The sequence below is a fragment of the Vicia villosa genome, unplaced genomic scaffold (assembly GCF_029867415.1).
Source record: "Vicia villosa cultivar HV-30 ecotype Madison, WI unplaced genomic scaffold, Vvil1.0 ctg.001323F_1_1, whole genome shotgun sequence".
Classification (NCBI taxonomy): Eukaryota; Viridiplantae; Streptophyta; class Magnoliopsida; order Fabales; family Fabaceae; genus Vicia; species Vicia villosa.
Window position 1 is genome coordinate 169,821 of NW_026705574.1, and position 23,121 is coordinate 192,941.

The window sequence follows — 23,121 nt, forward strand, 5'->3', positions numbered from 1 at the left end:
AACACAAGTAATTGTTAACCTAGTTCGGTCTAACTACCTACTCTAGGGGCTACCAAGCCAAAAAGAAGATTCCACTATCAGTGGTACTATTTTAGATAAACAACCTCTGGTTTACAAATAAACAACCTCTGGTTTACCTAGTCACTACCCAATGCAATCTCTATCTCAGAACTCCATCCAAGATAAGAAAACCTCTGCTCACTCCCTGGTGATACCTAACTGTTATAACCCTGCAACAGCTATTTACACAATTAAAAATGAACACACACTTGATATTGCTTCACAGCTTCATTCAAGCTTACAATACTCAACTCTTACGTACAGGTTTCGAGTGAGGACAATCACTTCTCTAACCTACAGGTTTCGAGAAGGACAAGGCAGCCATCCCACAACCTGGGTGGTCTACCTATAGAAAACCTAATGATGACATCGTTTAAAACTAGGTTTTTTTATTTTTTTCTAGGTTACAAAAGTTTCCTATTTATTACCTGATCCCAGTTGGACTTGGGCTTACAAATTGCAGCACTCTTGCTGTTACAAATATGCAGAAAATATTCGGTTACAAATAAGGTCTTTCAATCCTGAGTTTCCTAAACTAGAAACTGCTGAATCCAATCTTCTGATCTAATTCTTCAATCATTCTTTTGACCTTTAAATATGCTCCACATAGGATTACATAATATTCACATAGAATATTCTGTATTTGTATTAAATCAAACTGAATCTTTCTTCCAGTTCTGCAGGTGCAATTTCATGAGTTGATATCATGACATTCCATCTAACATCTTGCTTGTACCTGTTTTATTCTTTATAATTTTGCAAGATTCACATTAATATTATGTTTTACTGTTATTAGGTTTTAGCCAAACATTAACAATCTCCCCTTTTGGCATATATTGGCTAAAACATAAAGATGCAGCAGAAACATAACAACTTCAAGACACCAAGGAAGAACATAATTTACATTCTCAGAATTGGGTTTACCTTCTATTCTTCAAGACTTGAACCACATCATAACATTGTTAGTCTGCTACAAAACCTTTTTATAGTAGCAAGATCAGAAGATGGTATTGTTCTCCCCCTTTTTAGACACAATATGACAAAGATAGAACCGATGTTATAATATGAAGTGGAACACCTTCATGAAACACTGATATTCACGAGGAAGACTATGGGAGAAGCCCTGCATCTTGGAGGACCAATGGTGGCATGAGAGACCCATTCCTTAGTCTTGTACCAGAAAACAAATCCTAGCATAGACCTCGAGAGAGGACTTGAGTGAAAACTGTCCACCATTCCTAGTAACTCAGAACACAAATCACAATTGTGTTCATAGCTCAGATCACAAACCACAAAGAACATGATTCCTACACTGAAGGTTGTATATAGTGGAACATCTTTGTTGTTTATTACAGAAAAACCCATGGTAGAGACCATCAACATCCCCAGCCCGTGTTTTTCTTTTTTCTGAGATGGTTTTGGTATAGCAACCCATCACAATACCAAACCCAGACTCGACTCACAAGAATGCACACGAATGACATTTTGAGAGTTTTGATTTCTGCAATTCATGGAGATGCTATTATATAGAAAATGGAGATTATAGGAAATAAAGATGGTCTTTGGTCTTGTTCAATTGTCAAACGGTTAATTAGGAAACAGTTCCAAAAGCTATTACTCTTTCCAAAGCAGTTTTTGACTATTTTTCTGATAGGAGTTATCTTGAATTACCAGTGCATTCATAGTCATTGAATGAAATTTACACCGACCGCTGATGTGTAGATAAACTTCAATTCAGATTTCCTTGTTTGACTTTAAAGATTCAATGTCTTTAAACATGTCATGACATTATGTCAGACATTGTCACTTTTCTTTCTTTCAGGCACATAGCCCAAGATTCTGTAAAAGTTTCAGACAAAGCATCATTTGGACCAATTAACAGACTCCCTACTTACTCACTAGTCATAGACATAGACTTCTGTTGTTTTTGTACAGCTTGAGACTGTTAGCACACACCTAACTCATTAGTGTAGAGAAGGAATAGTGGTTACTAGTTGCACATGGTTGACTTGAACCATTCAAATAACTGACAAAAGTATCACATTTTCTTCATGATGTAAAAGTATTTTTAACCAAGAAATTTCTCTTGACAAAATAAGTTACCCCTCCCCCCCCCTATCTGAGATAGTCTGAGCTTCCACAAACGGAATAAGCTTCAAATGATGAATGGAAAATATAAGACTCGTCTTCATATCTTCAAGAGCCGCACCCTCTATTCAACAATCCTGCTGAACACACTCATTATAGCCAATTTGTTCCTCACAATAAATACTTACACCAGAAGTAGAATGTCATAACATTGTGTCTGACATTTGTACTACCAGTATTCTCCACAAGTTCATCCCCTTTTCTTTTCAACAGACCCTTACCTAAGAACTTATCTCCTTCAGAAACGATCAACAGATGACCTCGTGATACTAGAATCACACACAGAGAGGTTGCCACAATCTCAACAAACAGAACTGCCACTCCTAGAATTTTGTTGAGTATAACCCTACCATGTTTGAATTAGATCATGGTCTTCTTAAGACACTTTGAAATCCCTCTTGATAAGGTGTTTTTCAATCTCACATATTGATTAACATACTCCTTGAACATAAGAGATTCTCCTGTATCCTTAGCTGTGTTGATCCGTTAATAGAACTTTTGTCTTCATAATCATCTTCACTAAGTGAAGTCTTCATCAAGTAAGTAATTATGTATGGCCAGAGCACATTACTTACATCCAGATCAGAACCTGCCCATTATAATCCACATTATGCCCAAACTGTCACTCTAGACAATAATGTTGCTTTTTCAAACTTCTGAATATTCCCAGTCCTTCCAGACCAGGAGTAGGTTCCAAACCAATGTTCTCACACTACATTAGTTTAGCACCAGAACATCTGTTCTTCAGCTGGAAGCTGCATACCAGTTCTTAATGTCCCAACATCAGATAGGACATTTGATCCTCCTCATAGGAACACCTCAACCTTGAAAATTTCAAGGTACACACTTGTAGATGATTATGAATATCATTGATCAGGTGATATTCATCAGCTCTAATAAACCATGCCATTATGAGTGGACTTGAGAGGATACTCAAGTATCTTTGACACTTTAATTATAGATGTCAATAACTGCCATACATTCTGTTGAACCTTCATAACCCTTGGGTTTCTCAGAGACTATGCAGTAGAAAATAGTCATATATCAACAAAATTCACACAATGCTTACTTTAAGTGTTAGTAGTAAGCATGACATCTACAGATTGATTGCTACTCAATCTTGCACAATGCTTGCTTCTGCACCAAGCAACTGATTACACCAAACCAAAATCCTGACTTGACAAACTCATAAACAACAGAGGTTACCTTCTCAATATCTTCACTCCCATATGAAGGTTTTGATGAGCTTCTTCTCTATTCATAGATACCAGTTGAATTTGTTTTTAAATTCAAGTCCTTCACTCCCGCATGAAGTCCTTGTACTTAGCACTCTTCGTTCCAACATCAAGGAGTATGTTAATCAATATGTGAGATTGAAAAACACCTTATCAAGAGGGATTTCAAAGTGTCTTAAGAAGACCATGATCTAATTCGTTCCAGCATCACAGAATTTATCCCTTATGGATCTCATCCAGAAACAGACAGGATGCCTGCTCTGATACCAATTAAAAATTCTGGTATGAAAGACTCGGATGTCAATCCCAATGTCAAGACATCTGATCTGTTATTAATGTAGCACAAGCAGAATACAAGGATCCCCCATTATTTAATTACTCTTAGGAAAGAGTCTATAAAACCTGGGATCACACATGTTCAGCATACATAACTAGATTATAATTTTTACATGGCTTTGTATAGGAACAACTAACACTTCTGAACCTGATGTTACAGGCAAATTCATAACATTCATAACTGAATAAACAATGCAGAAGATAAATAACACAGTTAATTGTTAACCTAGTTCGGTCTAACTACCTACTCTAGGGGCTACCAAGCCAGAAAGAAGAGTCCACTATCAGTAGTACTATTTTAGATAAACAACCTCTAGTTTACAAATAAACAACCTCTGGTTTACAAATAAAAATTATCCCTTATGGATCTCATCCAGAAACAGACACGATGCCTGCTCTGATACCAATTAAAAATTCTGGTATGAAAGACTCGGATGTCAATCCCAATGTCAAGACATCTGATCTGTTATTAATGTAGCACAAGCAGAATACAAGGATCCCCATTATTTAATTACTCTTAGGAAAGAGTCTATAAAACCTGGGATCACACATGTTCAGCATACATAACTAGATTATAATTTTTACATGGCTTTGTATAGGAACAACTAACACTTTTGAACCTGATGTTATAGACAAATTCATAACATTCATAACTGAATAAAAAATGCAGAAGATAAATAACACAGTTAATTGTTAACCTAGTTCGGTCTAACTACCTACTCTAGGGGCTACCAAGCCAGAAAGAAGAGTCCACTATCAGTAGTACTATTTTATATAAACAACCCCTGGTTCACACATAAACAGCCTCTTGTTTACCTAGTCACTACCCAATGCAATTTTTATCTCAGAACTCCATCCAAGATAAGAAAACCTCTGCTCACTACCTGGTGATACCTAACTGTTACAACCCTGGAACATCTATTTAAACAATTAATAATGAACACACACTTGATCTTGCTTCACAGCCTCAATCAAGCTTACAATACTCAACCCTTACCTACAGGTTTCGAGTGAGGACATTCACTTCTCTAACCTACAGGTTTCGAGAAGGACAAGGCAGCCATCCCACAACCTGGGTGGTCTACCTATAGAAAACCTAATGATGACATCGTTTAAAACTAGGTTTTCTATTTTTTCTAGGTTACAAAAGTTTCATATTTATAACCTGATCCCAGTTGGACTTGGGCTTACAAATCGCAGCACTTTTGCTGTTACAAATATGTAGAAAATATTCTACAACAAATAAGGTCTTTCAATCCTGAGTTTCCAAAATTAGAAACTGCTGAAGCCAATCTTTTGATCTGATTCTTCAATCATTCTTTTGACCTTTAAATATGCGCCACATAGGATTACATAATATTCACATAGCATATTATGTATCTGTTTTAAATCAAAATGAATCTTTCATCTAGTTCTGCAGGCGCGATGTCATGAGTTGATGTCATGACATTCCATCTGACATCTTGCTTGTACCTGTTTTATTCTTTATAATATTGCAAGATTCACATTAATATTATGTTTTACTGTTATTATGTTTTAGCCAAACATAGATGCCAATCAGCCAATAAAAGCACTAACATGATTTTATCAAATAAAGAGAGACCTTAAAAAGATTTTATATGTGTGTGAGTTGCTTAGTATCTTATGAGATACTCTCTTACTTTCACCAGAAATTAGTCAATCAGACAGACATGAGCAGGCGAGCTTTCTCACTTCATCTCTATCACAACTTTGAAGCTTTTAAGTTTCTTTTCCTAATACACTAATCATATAAGAAATTTAGTGGAACCTTAAATCTTCTACTTGAGGAGGCTTGAGATGTCTTCAAGTTAATCACCATCATCAAAGAGTTGGAAAGATATCACCGTTGACTTTAACAAGCATCAGAGTTGTCGTCATTAAAACACCAAGATAGTTAACAACATCAGTATCATTAGGCCCATACCTACATCAAAATATATTCACATTCTCCCCCTTTTTGATAATTGAGTTACAGCAACATAGGTTTCATCAAAATCTACATCTTGTTGTTGATTGTATCCCTTCGCAACAAGTCTAGATTTTTTTCCTAAAATATTTTCATCTACGTCCAAGTTGTTACAAAAGATCCAACGGGTACAATGACTTGATTAGTTGAAGCGTTGGGAATAAGCCCTGAAACATTGTTTCATTTAAATAGATTTAGCCCCTCTTGCATAGAAAGAGGCTAATGTTCCTCAACGTTAGCCTCGTCAGTTCCTTTTCGCTCAATTTATGAAGCAAAGACAACAAAGTTGTTGGGTTAAATAGTATATTCATCCAAGCCCCACATTAGGTAGTAGTAAAAAAACAGAATTTCAATAATAATATAAATAGAGATAGTTAGTTTGAATTTTCTACACAACAACAAAATGTAGTCTTTTGGATGTGTTGAGGATTTGGATAGTTATGTGTCTATATAGGGTTTTCTATTTTTCCGTTCAAAAATAGTTTGTTGAGAGGGTTGTTGCACCCCAAAATTTGCCCTCTTAAATTTTACTTCTAATTAGCTTAGGCTTTACATTCATGTGCATTTTTCCATTAGGTCATCTAACACATCATGCTTCATTAATCAATAAATCAGGCATGGGATTTAGGATCTTGAAAGATTAGGGTTTATTTCCCTAAGTACTGGATGACCAATTGATTTATTGGACTTCACTTTTGGCTAAGGTCTTATCTCAGGAATTGATGATCAGGTGTTTTCAATGTTATGGGTAAACGAGTTATTGTTTCCTTGAAGAGCTAGGCTCATTCATTTTCATATGATAGTATCATTGGTTCAAAGGGCTCTTGATGTTTGCTACTCGCATGTGCCAAAGTATGGGGCTATCAACCATTGAATAGTGTTGTCATTTGGTGTGCCCAGGGCTTCCTCACTGTTTTTCATTTGACAATTCTGTGTGCTAAGTTTTGTTAATTGAGGTTCATCTTTTCAAGTATTCTCTTCATCAATGTGTATCTCAAAGAGGATTGGGCTCACATCTTGTCATGACTGTATTGTTAATTGAGGTTAATTGCATGTCTTTAACTAGACTCCTTAAGGCGAGGTTTTGGTAAAGAGCACCAAGTGAAGGCAGATTATGTCAAGTTAACATATCTTATGGATTGAATTGCAAGAGATGCAAGGGTAATGTTATAATCAAGGCTATTGATGATACTTATTGCCCACAATGCAAGTTTGATGTGGATTGAAAAAATTAATTGGTACGGTGGTACACATTCATGTCATGGATTCAAATGGTTCGAGTTTCTTTGACCAAAGTTATACTTAGCATTCACATATTCATGGCCACGGATTCGAACATTGGAAAAGTTTAAGAAAAATTCAAATGGTATGGCAAAAGAAAAAAGGAATACATTATTGATTTCAAAGTTCATTAAAAAAGTTCAATTCATGTCACATATTACCCAAGAAATTCTTTAAAAAAATACATAAAAAATTAATCAACCCAAGGCTACTTCTAAGCTTACCCTTATGAGGCCTCGCTTAGAAGAGATAAAGAAAATTGATAAACGATGGATCTTGAAGCTATTGCTAAAGGTCAGAAGGAAAATATGACGTGACTCCATTTGTGCCAATAAAGGGACTCCTTATTCAAGGTCCTGTCATCATTAGTTTTCTTGCCGTTAACAAACAAACCAAAATCGCATCATGTCGCCAACACCAAGCCGGTTCAGCTGCATCAAACCTTGTAGGAAATAAACCGAACCTAAAACCTGCATAAACACAATAAAACCAGCAAAGAAATAACTCCCAGTTAAGAGAATTCCAAAATTCAGTAACAGGTTAGAAAATCAGAACTGACTAACCTCAATTGAATCAACCCACCATTGGATCCATAACTGAAACTCCTTCAAAGGCCCCGATCCCTTCACTTTGTAACATAAATATAATATCAGAAAAAACCAAAGCTATTCTAAGTGGACTCATACTAAGGCATTGTTTGCAAGTTTGGAGGTGAAGGGAGGGGAGGACTTTGGAAAATAGGAAGGATTGGGTGAATATAATAGAATGATTTTGGGTAGGAGGGTTTGATTTTATTTATAACACCAAAGACCCCATAGAATAGGGAAACTCAATAATTGTAGTAAATGAGGGTTTGTGAGGGCTTACATAAATTTTACAAATATCTTTTAAGTTGTTAAAAATTAAAAATATAGTAATGATAATGACTATATTATCATTCTAAACATAATAATTTTTCCCAAATATCAAATATTTTTCTATATTTTTTAAAAATTTCTTTTTCCAAAGACTTCTTTTTCCCTCCCCTCCAAACTCGCAAACAAAGACTAAAATAATTTCTAATTGAAAAAACGAAAGCTATAGAAAAGGAATGACAAATTGCAGAGTAAAATAAGGTGTAACTAACTTTCACGTAACAGAAAAATGGGGGTGAGAAAAATCTGTAACTGAAATTCACTAACCTCCAACGAATTCTCCAATTCGATCTCATTATAGAAGGGGATCAACATTTCTTCAATCTTCAGATTGGTTCACCATCTCTTCACTCTTTCTTCATCTCTAACAAATCTCATAAAAAGATTATTCAACCTTCATAGGAAAATCTTCAAACAACTTCAATTCTCTTCAGTCACAAAAACTCCGAAAAAATAGCCTTCTCATGATTCATACATTCTTCACGCAACACTCAATCTTCCACGCACGTCAATCCTCAATAATCAGACCACTCTTTAATCTCTCTCCCTTCACTCACTTCAATTCACCAAAGAATCCCTTAATTCTTAACTTCAACTTTCTGAAACCTTCCCAAAAGTCATTCAAAGAAGAATTCTTCAATCCTCTTCAATCTCAGAAACCTTCACTCCGCATAACTTTGAATCAATCCGCATCCGTTCTTTAGCTAACTACCGCTCATCATTCGTACTTCACGATGTAACAACTTTAGCTGTCATCATCATGCACAACCCTGCAACATCACTCCTTTCATCAGCCATCTTCACATGTCTGAACCGAATTCGATGATACGCAAATCTTTGTCGTTCTTCATCTGTTCATTAACGAGAATGTGACAATTTCCACTACGCATCCGCAACAACATTCGTCTCTGCAACAACTGTGACAACCACAACTTAGGAAATTATGCAGAAAAGAAAACACAGAAGAAGATGAAGAAGTTTCAGAATCGCGCACACGGACAAGGAGCAAGAGCAAAAGAAAATTTAGTAGGAAGCTATTTACCAGGACTTCACGTCAAGCTTTTCCGGATTTTTGTTCAATATCGTCACAAATGAAGAGTCGCCGGAACTTCTCCGGCAGGTAAGGCCGATCCTCCTCATTCTCCTCTATTACTTATTTTTTATGTTTGTGGATACGATGTTTGACTGGGAGGCGTGAGGCAATGAGAGAAACGAGAACGGAGTTGAGAGATGAGTTACGCGAGAAAAGAGGATAGACCGAGAGTTGAGGTGAGATAAGGGACATCGGAGAGAGGAGATCGTAAACAATATTAGAGAGAAGAGGAACAATGCGGTTTGTGGCGGCCAGAAATTGGTTGGAGAAGACGAAGAACATCACCGCCGGTCGCAAACGAGGAAGGAGACAGGGAGAAGAACTTTTCATATTCAGAGGAATGATCCTGAATTGATTAGAATTAAGGGAACAAGTTCTCTACCCATTATAAAAAGTTGGTTAGTGTACCTCCAACCAATCACATGATTCCATTTAATTTAACACATTTAATTATTTATTAAAATACAATAAATATTTGTTGTTTCCAAAACTTTTTACAAAAGAAGTAACCTTACCCAACTTTTTGAGTTGGGTAGTTAAGAATTCACCTAGAACTAGTTGATCATTAACTAGTAAAATCATGAAGAAAAATCTGAATAGTCAAAATTTGGACATAAAGTTTGAATTGAATCAAGTCCATTGGGCCACACGAATTGCACAATGCACCCCCATATGAGTCCATCATACTAATTTTTGGCTTGAAGAAGAAACAAAACTTTACAAAAACCATGTTGGGCCAATTTGCCTGTGCCTCAGCGCCTTGCTTAGGCTGGACCATATTTTCTGCATACACCGCCTAAGCTCACTATTTTCTTATTAGAATTTAGGTGTTTTGCTACATAGTTTTGTTCTAGTTTTTTAGGTGATTAAAAGAGAAAAATAAAAAACATATAAAATCTTAATTTTGTTAGATTTTAGGATTTAATAAACATGATAACAAATCTTAATTCTTGTTAGATTTCTAGGTTTCTTAGCATTGTTCCGATTAATACTTGTTCCTAATTTTGCATTATTTTCATGTGTCATGTTATATAGTGTTTCTAACCATTTGCTAATGACTGTGAGGTACACTTTGAAGCCTTATATCCCTCTCCTTGAACATTAACCGTTTGTTAATAATGGATGTATTTTTATTGCTTAAATAGGTTCCTTGGATATTATGACAAGTGAAGAAGTGTTCCACCTACCCATGGAAGCTTTATGTAGAGATTTATTAATTCTTGCGTGGCTTTGAAGAGGCATCAAACCTTATCTGTTCGGTACCTTTCTTTATTTATCTTATTTCCGCATTGTCTTTCAATTCCTTTTCCATGAGAAATAGGAATAGAAATGTTAGCAGGAAGTTCTACTTTGTAGGCATTGTTTGATTTTACTTTGTGCTTGAGATCGAGTCAATAAATTGGGAAGGGCTTGCAATCCGCCCCCACATTTCAAGTCCATTTGTATTTCTTAGCTCGTGTTTCACGTTGATGCTTTAAATTGTGCTACTCTTGTTATTTGAGTCAATAAAGTGGGAAGGCCCCCAATCAGCCCCCACAATTTTCTTTGTTCCGACAATACTTAGCTCGCATCTCTTGGACGTTGATGCTTCTATTCTTTACTCGAATTGATCATCTTGTGCTTGAGCCTATTCTAGTGGAAAAGAGTGTGTCGACTCCCACGCTGAAATCCACCTTGGGTACTTAGTCTTTCTAGCTCATGCTTTGTGTTTGATTGCGACTTCGTGTCTATTTGTGTTTATACATTTTCTTCAAGATGTTTAAAAATTGCTTTCTATACTTGTTCAAGTGTTGATTTCTTTCTTTTTATATGTTTATCTCTTATCTTGGAAATGTTCACCTCCCTTTCTTGTGTTGCTGCCATGATATGAAATATGTGCCACTTGCTTGAAATTTTCTTGCATAATGAGGATTAGGATTTGTTTGTTACCTAAATGCTAATGAACTAGTTGAATTGTGTGTTTGAGTTGGTGGACTCTTGGGTGCCTTGTTAGGTGAAGACTTTAAGAGTTGATTAAAAGACTTGAAGGCTTATCTTTGGACACTTTTTAGTGTCATGCCATATGTGTTTTGGTGCTCTAAATGTTTAGTGTTATAACATGGACATGTTTGTGCTATTGCCTTAATACTTGAAACTTGGTGTTGGTTTGTTAACCTCTTGTATATTTTGAATACCATGATGATATATGTGATGTTGTGGGCTCTCTTGAGCTAAGGTTTGATGTGTTAACATGATGCTTGAGGTATTACTTTAGCCTTAGTCTTAAGGACCTAACTTGAATACAAATCACCTTTGACTTGTAAACTGAACTCATTGGGTTTTTGTTGTGAGCTTGTTGTCTCACCTTTAAATGTGTTACCTTATTGTTTAGGTTGGTTCTCAATCATGTTTAGGGGATGTAATAGGTGGGTATCAAGTTGTGTGATTGGTAAATCATGTTTGTGTTGCTCATATGTCTCATTGTGCTATTACTTGCATTGTTATGCTATCACCTCGCCTCTTTAAGATATGAATGTTATGCTAGCATGTTTAGGTTGTGACTTTATTAAGTAGAACCTTGTTAGGTGATCTTAAATCATTTTCTTCATATTTGTAAATGTTTTCATATACTTGTATACAAAGCCACGAGCTCCTTTGAGCTATCTATTTGAGTTGTTCCATGTTTGTTTAGGTTGTAACCTTGTGACTTGACATGTTGCTTTTGCTTTAGGTACTTCATTTTATGTTTCTTGTGTGAGATGTATGTTAACATTAAGTGATACCTTGATTGGTGCTTTGTTATAATGCTTTGTAGTTACAAATTGCATGTCATCCTTATTAGGATAGAACTTGAATGTCATCATTGTTAGGATAGACTATAATTGCATGCATGCTTAGGTTTACAACTTACAAGTTGTTAGTACTTGGGATGTGTGCATGATAGGTTATAACCTTGTTGCTTGAACAATTATTTGTTGTCTTTCTTTGTTAGGTGGGGCATTCTTTGAGACTTGTTAAAGTACTCAATGTGGGGTAGTAACCTCTAGCTTGTTTCAGACTTGTAAAGTAAGAATGCCTTTAAGACTTGTGAAGTACTCAAGGCGAGGTAGTAACATCTAAATTTTCTCTTACTTGTGAAGTAAGATTGTTATTTGAGACTTGGTAAAGTACTCAAAGTGGGGGTAGTAACCTCTAGCTTGCTTCTAAATTATGAAGTAAGAATGTCCTTGAGACTTGTGAAGTACTCAAGGAGAGGTAGCAACCTCTGGCATGTTGTGGCTTATTCTTAGGTGTTTTGTTAAATACCAGAGATATCGCTTTGTTGTGTTCTCTAATGAAGTTGTTACTTCTCTTCCTATTTGTCTTACGATTTCCATACTCCCTTAGGATCGCTTAGTTCCATCTTGGTTAAGATGAGTGGAGATAGACCCTAGGATTGATATTCATGCATGATAACATAGGTTGTATTTTTTTGATATATTAACTTTAGGATCACTATTGCATGACAACAAGTAGGACTGAGACCCCTTTAGCTTGTATGTTCCCTATGTGCATATAAAGACTGAAATCTCTAATCCATAATGAAACACCTAATAATGGTTGAAACTTCATAAAGAGGGAAGAAAGGCTCCAGTCTCGCTTGTTTAAGGGAGTCACTTGAGATTATTCTCCCAACCAAAACCCAAACCAATGGCAAGTTTCATAAGGACGGTTTTTCACTAAAAAAACACACAACAAACATAAAAAACAGAAAATAGTTGACAGAACTACGGCGCTCTGACTTCTCCATTGCACCATTGAGGTACGTGGGCACAAAGTTCAAGAAACTCTAGAGAGCATAATAATTATTAAAAACCTGCTTATTCATGCATTTCATTTTCCTTTAGAAAATAAATAGTTAAGTAGACGCACCCTTTGATTAGAAATAACAAGAGTGGATCTTGTGGAGTACCACAGACGTGAGGGGTGCTAATACCTTCCCCTCGCGTAACCGACCTTACCCACTTCTCTGATAGCGAGGCATTTGTTCCTTGTTGTAATACGGTGAACTGACTTTTTATATTTAAGCAAGCAATGTTGCGGTGAGCAAGAGTCGCCACCGACTTTTATTTTATCCAATTTTTAGGAAAGGCTAAAAGAACAGAAAAAAGACCTTTTTAAAAAGATTTTGAGTTCGGGGGGTAAATTAGACAAAGGGAAGGTTTAAAGCACCCTTTGTGTCCATGATTATCCATAGGCTCTTAATTGCTTAGCTCACTTTGTTTTCAAAAATGTTTGTAATGTGTGAATAAGAAAAGATTTTGAAGAAGAACTTTAGCTTGTAAATAAGCATAGTCTTTTTGAATAGATTTGAAAAATAAGTGGGAAAAAAGATATTGAATTTTAATTGAGCAAGCAATTAAAAGTTAATTACCCTTAAATTAAAAAGTTGTTCTTTTAGCTTTTCAGGGCTATCCATACCATAAGAGGGTGGGAAGTCCTTTCATTGGATGTTGAAAGGGTTAATCTCCCTTTTCACGTGAAGCAATCTCTCTTCCCCCTTTCTCGATTCAAACAAAACCATGGAGATTTTCGTCCGATCTTGGCTTGCTAGGTTTGGAGCGATGGATGAGGGATAAGTCACGGCGGCTGTTCATCGATTGAAGGAGGTTTCGCGACGAGAAGGACAGTCGGTGGGATTACCGGTGCGGTTGTTCGTGGATTTACGGAGGGAGATTCACGGAGGTGGTCGTGTAGTGACGGCAACGGATTTAATTCTCTTCTCCTTCCATTTATTCCTATAATTCGAACTCAAAGCATTCTCTGTTTTTATGTATTTTGTTGAATTGTTGTTGTATCGTCACTGAATGTGAGGAAGAGAAGCTGGTTGTTCGATCCGGTTGTGCATCTGTGTTGTTTCTTGTTGGATTCTGCTGTTGGTGATTACATGTACATTGGAGTTGAATCAATTGAAGATGTCGAAGCGTCGGTGTTCGGTATAGAACGGTTTGAACGTGCTATTGTTCTTTGAAGCGGAGGCGGTAGGATCTAGGCATCAAGTTCTCGCGTGTGGTTTCCGATTTCTCTGCTCGTGTTCTTCTTTCCTTGTAAAACCAAAAAACTAACACACTAAAAAAATATGAATTGTGGTCTTTGCTTCTGCGTTTCGATCGGAAGAACAGGTGGTGGTGTCCGTGTTGTGATTGGACATCAACGTCGGGATCGTAATCAGTGTTGAGATTCCGATTGATGGCTTCACGGCCTAGTTCAGGGCAAAGTTTACGTACAATTTCCATGGTGATCCAATTTAGAATCACTGCACCCACTGCTATCGCCGCACTTGTGATTGCTCCCATTCTTTCTTGTTTCTTTCTACAAAAAAGAAAAAGAATACACGATAACAAAAGCAACAACAAAAAAAACACTTATACAAGTAATATTGATTTGGGTTTATAGTTGTTTTGATGAAAACTTGAAAAAAAGAATGTCTTTGTGGAATTGACAAGTGGCAGGATTTTATGCTGAGGTTTCTGCAGGCTTTTTGAAACAGGGTTGTTTCGACAGTAGGAGAGATGGTACGTAAAAAAGGCTTTGACTCAAATGAAAACAAAAAGTTAACTACAAAGGTGATGATCAGAAATTAGGGGTTTTGTAGAAAAGTTTTTGCATAAGGGTTAATTGTTTGTTTTTTTTAGTCTAGGAATATGTATGTGAAGAGGGCTTAGGGTTAGAAAAGTTAGTCCCCTTTTCCACATAAGCTTTCATCAATTTATAATGTGGTATTAGGGTTTTGTTTTTATGCGATTTTCAAGACGGGCTTCACGATCTTCCTTTTGTGCCTAACAACATTAGTAAGAGCACACAAATAATAAAACCAAAGAATAGTAAAATGGGATCTAAACAATTTTAATTAAAAATTCAACTTATTTGAATAAAAAATTAAAATTAATAAAATCGTGCAAGGTTTAATGGAATATGGGCAAAATATGATTAATTATAAAATGGCATATGAAGTGAATGTAAAGCACCAGTCAATTAAGGATATAAGCATGAGGGCAAATTTTGGGGTATGACAACTGCCCCTGTTCAATCTTCTTAAACCTGCGGATGTAGAGTGGCTTGTGTGCCTGTCAGAATCTGAAGGTGGAAGAGGATTGAACACTAGAATACCAAGAAATTTTCCCTTGCTGATGTAGGGACCTTTTTTGGAGATGGGCTTAAGGATGCCATCTAACTTGATAAATTTGAAAGTCAGAATAGATCGTACGTTAGACTGTAACTGGAAGGATATGCTTAGGATGAGTCGTACGTCAGACTGAGCCCAATGTATTGATAAGTGTCAACGTAAACCGTACGTTAGGCTATACTTTTAGGACGATTCATACGCTAGACTTGGTCCAGTTTGCATTAAATGTCTGGAAAGTCGTATGTTAGGCTGGAGGATGGATCGTACGTTAGACCGGATCCAATTTGCATTGATAAATGTCTGGAAAAGCCGTACGTTAGGCTGAAGGATAGGTCGTACGTTAGACCGGATCCAATTTGCATTGATAAATGTCTGGAAAAGTCGTACGTTAGGCTGTATGATAGGTCGTATGATAGACCAGGTCCCCTATGTTGATAGTTGTCAGGATACACCGTACGTCAGGTTGTATCCTAGGATGAGTCGTACGTTAGACTGGATCCTTTTATTGAGAAGTGTTTGCTGGAGGTGGATCGTGTCAGCACCGTTCGTAGTAACTGAATTAGATCTTGGAAAGATGACCGTGTCTACACCGTTCGTGATGATAAAATTAGATCTTTGAATGTTGATCGTGTCATCACCGTTCATAGTAACTAAATTAGACCTTGGAAAGATGATCGTGTCTACACCGTTCGTGATGATAGAATTAGATCTTGGAATATTAAGCGTGTCATCCTGTTCGTAGTAACTGAATTAGATCTTGGAAAGATGATTGGGTCTACACCGTTCGTGATGATAGAATTAGATCTTTGAATGTTGATTGTGTCTAGACTGTTTGTAGTGATAGAATTAGATTCTTGGAAATAGAATACCATAACGGGTCATACATTAGACCATATATGATAGAGGACGTAAGAACGAGTCATGCATTAGACCATATCTGACGGAAAATATCAGAATGAATCATACATTGGATCATATCTGATGGAAGACGTCAGAATGAGTCGTACATTAGACCATATCTATTGGAGAACGCCGGAACGAGTCATACATTAGACCATATCTGACTGAGAATACCAGAACGAGTCATACATTAGACCATATCTGATAGAGAATGCTTGTTTGTTAGAGTTGATAAGTTATTTGATTAAGTTTTGGTATTAGGAAAAATACTTATCAGAATGAATCTTCAGCTTGATTATATCTGAGAGGAATGCTTGTCGAGATGGAACCTGAAAACAAAGTTAGAAATATGCAATGTCACAATGTATGGTATGTATTATGTAATGAATGATTATGAATGATGTATGTATGTCAAATGTTGTCAATGACGATAGCAAATTGTAGCAGCGATGGGCGGGGAAAATAAATCCCTGGCTGTTGTGAAGAATACATAGTATAAATCTTCCATTGGGGATCTTTTGAATTCTGCTTGGGGATGAAAGAAATTTGAATGGTTGATCTTGATGTATCCTGATTAGGGATAAGACAGATGAATAGAATCTCTGATGTTCCATCAGACTCAGCTCAATTGTGAGGGCCAGCCTTTATGGAGATGGTGGATTTAGAGAAGAGATTATTCGAAGATAGCTTCCTGAGGACTACTTTGTGGGGATATGATCTTGTGAAACCGGCTCTGTGGGAAGGTCTGGATGATTTGAATATTGCCCCCAGTGGTTATAGCAACTTCTACTCCTGGACTTGTATTGACTGGTACACGTCATTGAGTATTGGTCGAAGTGTCGAACATGCCTTGCATAGCTTTGCCCCAGCGAGTAGGGAATTTGGAGAGATTCGCCTCGCGAGGACTTTATGAGATGTGTATTATGGATGACATGCCCCCAGTAATCATAGACTGAGGATGATGCCCCTACTAATCGAGAGGTAGCTTCAGACCCACTTGGGTGCATACCCCTGTTTGTTTGGCATTCTTGAGAGATTCTTGGACAAAGCATGTCATGCCCCCTGTATACATTGCTTCTGGAATGATCTTGTCTGTCGGGATAACAGTTAGTCATTAGTCGTATCCTGTGCAGATTCTTCCTGTTGCTAACATTTGAAATTATGTAGTAGAATATGTTTAATAATAAATTCATGAGATACAATGCATATGTCTGTCTTGAGTTGTTTTGAAAAACATTAAAATAGGAGATGTAAAAGCGTGATATTTGTAAACGTGATGTTTGTAAAAATGAAATATCAACTCAACATTTTTGGTAAACCGTAAGGAGTCAGGATAGCTTTTTTGGCGACAGTATGCTTTTGAACTAACCATGCTTCAGTTAGGACTTTCAAGGGTTGTAACGTGGCTTGGTTCATGGATTAAGAAACAAAGGATAATGGCTCAAAGTTTATTTGTACCCATCCCAATCTTCATGATGTTCTTCGATCCTATGCTCAATTAACTTTTGCGTTTAAGTCCTAGCAGAGCTTGAAGTCGTAACATTGACATTTGATGATGGTTGAAGCACCGACAGTTTTATTTGGACAGGTAGTCGTCCTTTTTTGAAATTCTTTTTCTTTTTCCGAGGATTTGTAGTGACCTCTTTTTTGACTTTGTTGTCCCTAACTTTTGCCTGAACTGTTTATTTTGAGATTACAGTCAGCGGGATGTTTCGATTTTTTGGTAAGTCTCCTTCATAGGTTTTGACTTAACAACTTTTCTTTTTGGTGGACATTGATTGCCTGAATGAATGATTGCGGGAACCCATCATTATTTGTGTAAACTACGACTAGTATAATTGAGTTAACTGAGTAACTACCCTGCCCCGGGTTATGATCAAGGTTTTAATATCTATGAGAAAGGAAAATTCCACTTCTTAGGCTCAAAGGGGTTGACGACGGATTAACATCCTTATATCTCTGTTGTTTAGGTATTGAAACAATGCCTGTACATCGTCAGCATAGTCCGCTCAAAAGCATACTGTGTGAGGTTGTGGTATCATTTTCGTCATCCTCCCTCAAAAGGCATACAGCTTTAGCAGGAGTCGAGTATCACAAAGCATATGCAAATTAAAGACGCAATTTAAAATGAGTGATATCAAAATAATTTATTCAAGATAAACATATGCAATGCACTGATGATGATTATTAAAACAGATAATGTCTATCATACATCGAATGTTAAAACAAACATGATAGAAATTGCAAGTGAAAGTAAAGCTAATGAGCCAATAGTCCATCCTTCTAGACATTAATCAGCCTTGTCATGATTAGGCATGGGAGCAGTGATCACCATAGGGGTCTAAGGAGGATTGAACTCAATTTCACCAGCAACGATCATGTCTTGGATCTTGATCTTTAATACCCATCAGCTATTGGTATCGTGTCCGGGACTATTCGAATGGTAGGCACATCGTACGTTTGGATTGTGTTTAGCAAAGGAAGTGTTGATGTGTTGAGGAGGATCCCTCACAGTAATCATTCATGCCTTCAACATATTTTGCAACGCCTGATCTAATGACATGTTAAATTTGGTGAATTGACGCTTAGGTGCATCTGGCTTGCATCGTTGTTGTGGAACTGGGGGTGTAGAGATTCAGAGCATCCGGGGTTCGAGCTTCTGGAATGTATATTTGATTGGAATGTTTCAGAAGTCTAGGGGTCAAGCTTCCAGAATGTTCATCTGATTGGAACTTTCAGAATGTCAAGGGTTCGAGCTTCCGGAATGTATATCTGATTGGAATGTTTCAGAAGTCTGGGGGTCAAGCTTCCAGAATGTTCATCTGATTAGAACTTTCAAAATGCCCGAGGTTCGAGCTTTTAGAATGTATATCTGATTGGAATGTTTCAGAAGTCTGGGGGTCAAGCTTCCAGAATGTTCATCTGATTGGAACTTTCAGAATGTCCGGGGTTCGAGCTTTCGGAATGTATATCTGATTGGAATGTTTCAAAAGTCTGGGGGTCAATCTTCCAGAATGTTCATCTGATTGGAACTTTCAGAATTTCCGGGGTTCGAGCTTCCGGAATGTATATCAGATTGGAATGTTTCAGAAGTCTGGGGGTCAAGCTTCCAGAATGTTCATGTGATTGGAACTTTCAGAATGTCCGGGGTTCGAGCTTCCGGAATGTATATCTGATAAGGTGTCTTCAAAATTTATGGAGGGATATGCTTTCCAGAGTATATATCTGATAGAGATTGATTTGTTGATGGTATTCGTCTGACCGGTTGGTTGACCTGAAAGGTAAAGTTAGTTCTATGTGATGTTATGAATGCAGATGCAATGTTTTCAAGGATCTTTGTGAAATTTAGTTCACGACATTTAGAAATTAAATCGGTCGCAGCCTTGTCTGAAGAACTCAGTCTTTCGTCTTCGAACGTCCTTTCTTTGAGAATCAAGCTCACCATATCGAGTGGGTCATAGCCTCTGATTCAGGATACTTCTGAATTTTAAGGTACATGGCTAGAGGAAAATAGATCCTCTTGCCCCTTGATAGATACTGATCAAAAAATAGCAAGTGTACTATTTTTACGAGGTAGTAATAAAGGGTAAAATCCAAGTATCGATCCCGAGGATTGCGTAGGAAATATAAGTTATTACAATGAGTCAATTAAACAAAAGAGCATAGGGATGTTTTTGCTTATAATGAAATAAATTGAAATTAAACAAATAAGATGAAATTAAAGTTGAGCTTTTTATAATATGAGAATAATGCCAAGGTAAGGTGTGTGATTTGCTTCATAACTCTTCTAAATTAAGATCTCTTTAACAAGTTCATAGAATACAATTATTTATTCTTAAGGATGTTTTCCTAAGTCCTTAGTGAAAACCTTTTGGTTTACAATCCTATTACCTAAGTCCTTAGAGATATAGGAGAAAACCAAAGCTGAGATTAATCAAGAATTTCTAAATAACCTTACGGTATCCCTAGTCCTAGGTAATAACTATCAGGTCCAATTGTATACAAACCTTAACAATCGTAGTCCTACAAATTGTTAACCGTAAATAAATCCTTGTTTGTCCGACAAAGAAAGCATAAAAACATTATACAATCAAATTGAATAATACGAATATTTGATTAAAGAAATACGGGATCCAGAGTCATTACAAATCAAATCAGGGACACCCCCTAGTATTGGGGGGTTTAGCCTCTCATAATACTCAAGAAACAAAAAGCAAAGAATTTAGACATTATAAAGATAATTGGGAACTTTGATCTTCAATGGTGTCCACCGTTGAATCTCTCCGTCTCCGAAACCCTTGATGAAGCTATCTTTCTCCTCTTTCTGGAATTCTATCGTACGATGCAAAAAAGTCCCTCTCCTCTTGTCTCAAAATCACTTTTAATATAATCTAGGTTTTCAGGTCCAAGACAGAACACCCAAAATGCCCCTGGTGCTTTAAAAATAACAAAATAGAAAAATTCAGAATTTCTGTCCGCACCTGCTGACACGGGCTGACCGTGTCAGCTTCTGCCACTTTTGGGGAGAATCCTTCAGCAGGTTGGACACGGTCGTGTCACTTGACACGGGCTGCCCATGTCAGCCTCTGCCTTCATAATTTGGCTTTGACTTCAACATCAAAGTTGTAGCCCTTTTCGTTAGCGAAATTTTGCCATCGGAACCACGTCATTCCGAGTTACGAAGCTCTAGTTATGATCAAAATACTACACGCTTGTCAAGATTTTCAACTTCTTTTACACCAACACTTGTGAAATTTCCATCTGATCCAGAATTAACCTACAACCACCAAGTAGAGAGATCAAAAGCATCTAAAAATACATGATAAAGGGCACAATAACATAATGCAAGCAATTAACTAATATTAAAGGAATCAATGAAAAACTATTGAAAACAACCACAAAGTGTTACCAAGTATGACGATCTTATGCCGAATTTATGATGAAACTAAGTAGAAATGGTGACCGATCAGATACTGAGTCTCTGAATTAGAAGGTATGTGGCTAGAGGAAAATAAATCCTCTTGCCCCTTGATGAGAACTTAGTCTTTGATAATGGCACTTGAGATTGTGAGCCTTAAATTCCTACGATTCTTGAAAGGTTTAGTTAACATGCTATGTTATAATGTCATGATGTCATGTGAATGTAATGTATCAGACAAAACATAAGGTAATCAGGACGAGTGAGTCCCACAAGAAAAACCTGCATGGAAACCAAAGGGTTAGTAGCACACACAAGCAAGTCACACAAGTGTCCTTAGGTTTAAAGGCTTGCATGAAGTCCGTAGGTAAGTACCCTCCTCACTAAAGTTTAGTTGGTTCAACCTGTCCTAGATAAAGATCGGGTTCTAGGGAGCTCATATCATTGACCTTTCTCGAAGGCGCTTATCTCAGTTCGGCAATCGAATCACCGACCGAAAAGGTCCTAAAACTCTAGTCCATATGAGTGTAGCTTCGAGTATCAACCAACTTCAGTCGGAACCAAAGCCAGCCATCTCGCTACTTTCTAATAGGTCAAAGTCAAGTTCAACTAGGGTTCTAAGGGCAAATTAGTGCTTAGTAACACCACACAGCAGCCAAGTGTTTCCTCAAGTCGGATCCCAAGGAACACCAGGACAAACCAATGTGTCACACTAACGATGGCCGCCATATCAACCACATTAGTATACGCTGTGCAGTCTCCTTGGTCTCATGCCATTTACCTAAGGTACTCAGATCTGGGTTAGGATCTTTCACACAAGTAAACCGAAACAGGCCCACAAATATAAAGCAAACAATACAAACATTTAAAGTGAATCCTAAACTTTAAGGTAACCCCTCTTTTTAATCGAAAGCATCCCCAGCAGAGTCGCCAGTTCTGTAGTACGGTGAACTGACTTTTTATATTTAAGAAAGCAATGTTGCAGTGAGCAAGAGTCGCCACCGACTTTTATTTTATCCAATTTTTAGGAAAGGCTAAAAGAACAGAAAAATACCTTTTTAAAAAGATTTTGAGTTCGGGGGGGTAAATTATACAAAGGGAAGGTTTAAAGCACCCTTTGTATCCATGGTTATCCATGGGCTCTTAATTGCTTAGCTCACTTTGTTTTCAAAAATGTTTGTAATGTGTGAATAAGAAAAGATTTTGAAGAAGAACTTTAGCTTGTAAATAAGCGTAGTCTTTTTGAATAGATTTGAAAAATAAGTGGGAAAAAAGATTTTGAATTTGAATTAAGCAAGCAATTAAAAGTTAATTACCCTTAAGTTAAAAATTTGTTCTTTTAGCTCTTCAGGGCTATCCATGCCATAGGAAGGTAGGAAGTTCTTTCATTGGATGTTGAAGGGTCATCGAGATATCGTTCGCCATAAAATTTTCCCTACCATGTAGAGGTAGGTAGTCTTTAGGGAAGGATAGAATAGTCATTTAGGCAACAGGCGAGGATACCTTAGCAATGGGACAATCATCATTTACCGAGGCAACTTTGAGGGACAAAATTGATGATGATAACGAACTGAGGGCAACATTTTTTTTCTTTAGGTATCCTTGGAATCAAGGGACTTGACTATTTGATCGTAATTAAAGGCAGCAGGCAACAAGGCAACAAGCAACATAAGAAGGGTTACCCTAAAGGTGTGTGTGTGGCACAATCATGTGGTCGGATTCAGTTATATTTATCTTATAATTTAGGCAAACTAAATTTATTAGCAGGCTTGAACTCCCTAGGATTACTAACCACGCAATTACAAAAATACAGAAATTAAAGGCAGAATTTAAAAACTCCTACGCTATTACAATAAACACCTGTGGGGCAGAAAAAATAAAGGCGGAAAATAAAATCCTAATTACTATTACATCAAAATTGAATCAGCAACTTATACACCTTCTAATATTTAATTAACAGAAATTAAATAAATAAATAAATGGCGTAATTGAAAAGGAAAATTAAAATGAAGGCAGAATAAAAGGCAAACAATTTAAATAAATAAATAATTGAAGACATGCGACATACACTGGAATAGGAGATGAGAAGAGAAATAATTAATAA

The 23,121-nt window shown here is 36.8% G+C and overlaps 1 pseudogene; it reads right to left on the reverse strand.

The window, feature by feature from the left end:
* Positions 1 to 23,121, reverse strand: part of LOC131634618 (pectinesterase/pectinesterase inhibitor PPE8B-like) — a 38,830-nt pseudogene that overhangs the window by 9,940 nt on the left and 5,769 nt on the right.